Here is a 1,712-nt window from a genome sequence, read left to right on the forward strand (position 1 = left end):
ATCTCAACCTGTCGCAACAAACGGGTGAAAAAAAAACGAGAAAAAATGAAGGCAGTCACTGTCTCTGAGTCTCACTCTCTCTCAATTGCAAAGAGTCCCACGATTATCCAGACAGTCTCTCTCTCTCTCTCTCTCTCTCCCTCGTCTTACCCGGTGCCGAGCGAGAGAGGCAAAAGAGCCCAGAATTCCACGTGCGATCGTCACGAGGGTCTCCAGCCCACTGAACCTTCTCGTCCCCGTCTCCCAAACTCCCTCAGCTGATTGCCCGCTAACCCCGCCCAGCGTACACCTAATATGGGATAATATTTGTCAATATTACGGGATATTCGATCGCTTACGCCTTCCATGCTTACGCGGGGAGGGTCATTCAGTGAACGAGCTATCGGATGGTCGAGGTGGTCGCTCGCTTAGGCCTCGTTTAAGACTCGTTAATCACCTATTTGGTCACAGCTTTGACCTGGAAACAAGAGGTCACGCCGGCCCCCACTCAGCGCGGATGAAAGCTCGACTGAGGTATTGCTCAAGCTCTAGGGTTTTCTTTGAACCTTTTTTTTCTGATGATTGAGACTCAGATGCTGGCTCGAAATTTATATTTTTTTAATCTCTGTTTTATTTTTATTCTTATTTCGCTTCGGTTCTTTTATTCTTCCTTTCTTAATCCATTAATGCTGTAAAAGGTATTTTGAAGAATACTGTGAAATAAATTTATCTTTATTTAGCAACTGATAAAGCGAAAGATTATATCGCGAAATGCAATGGGTTCGCATAGCAGCTTTTCAAGAGAAAAAAAATAGCGCTAACAGTTTCCAAATAGGGATTTATGATTGTCTCCTTTTTAAAACTTTTATGAAATACATCATGTATATTTTGTAAAGGACTAGCCCTTTGGGTCTGGCTATTTATAAAACTCGCCAAAGGTAACTGATTAATCTCCCTGAGACGAAAGCGATAATTCTTTATATACTAGTCACACATTTATTAATTAATTCGCTGACACTCCCCGTTCTCAACTCCCTAAAAAGGTCAATAAAAATGGTGAAAACTCCTAAAAAGGCTCTTAACCATTTGCAGGAAACTCTTAAACAGGTCATAAACCATTTAGTCACAGGTCCTAAAAAATGGCTTAACAGTTCGTAAAAAAAGTAATGAAATCTATCCACATACAAGTCGTTAAAATTTTTAAATGAAAAGAAACATTAACCATACCTTTATATATGACCAATGGACCATTTGCCAGCCAATAGACTCCACAAAAATAATGATAATAAAATGTAAAAAAAAAAAAAAAAAAAAAAAAAAAACACACACACGAGAATAAGCAGAAATGAATCTCCACAAAACATCTATAGAGTCCTATTGCAAATTTATTAAATTGGTTACGCCGATTTCGTCCCCAGGATCGAAGTCTTAGCTCTGACTGCTGAACCTTTGCCAGAACCACTCTGCCACTCGACTTAATCAGTTTTTACACGTTCATAATTAAAGAGGACCAGTGTAATGTTCTTAGGTTTCATTTTTATTTCGGTGAGCTGCGGGAACGAGAGAAAAAGGGAAGAATAAAAGAAAGTTGGCGTAGGTTTTGCCGATGAGTTTTTTTGTGAAGATTTCGTTGCTCTTATGCCTGCTCACTTGTTCGCTTGTGTGTGGTTGTGTTTGTTTTATTATGGAGATGGGTAGATTGGCAGATAGGTTGCCAGATAGATAGATAGGGA

At 39.5% G+C, this 1,712-nt stretch overlaps 1 protein-coding gene across 2 annotated transcripts in view; it reads right to left on the bottom strand.

The window, feature by feature from the left end:
- LOC122245157 (uncharacterized) overlaps positions 1-251 on the bottom strand; it is a 2,473-nt gene extending 2,222 nt beyond the window's left edge. For both annotated transcript variants that reach the window (XM_086539275.1, XM_043003106.2), the window contains exon 1: positions 1-251. This exon is cut by the window's left edge and continues 28 nt beyond it. The gene's annotated coding sequence lies outside the window, so the exon portion shown is untranslated.
- Positions 252-1,712: the final 1,461 nt, after the last annotated feature.

The sequence above is a fragment of the Penaeus japonicus genome, unplaced genomic scaffold (genome assembly GCF_977035675.1).
Source record: "Penaeus japonicus unplaced genomic scaffold, GWHDUDI00000001_assembly GWHDUDI00000008, whole genome shotgun sequence".
In the NCBI taxonomy this organism is placed as follows: Eukaryota; Metazoa; Arthropoda; class Malacostraca; order Decapoda; family Penaeidae; genus Penaeus; species Penaeus japonicus.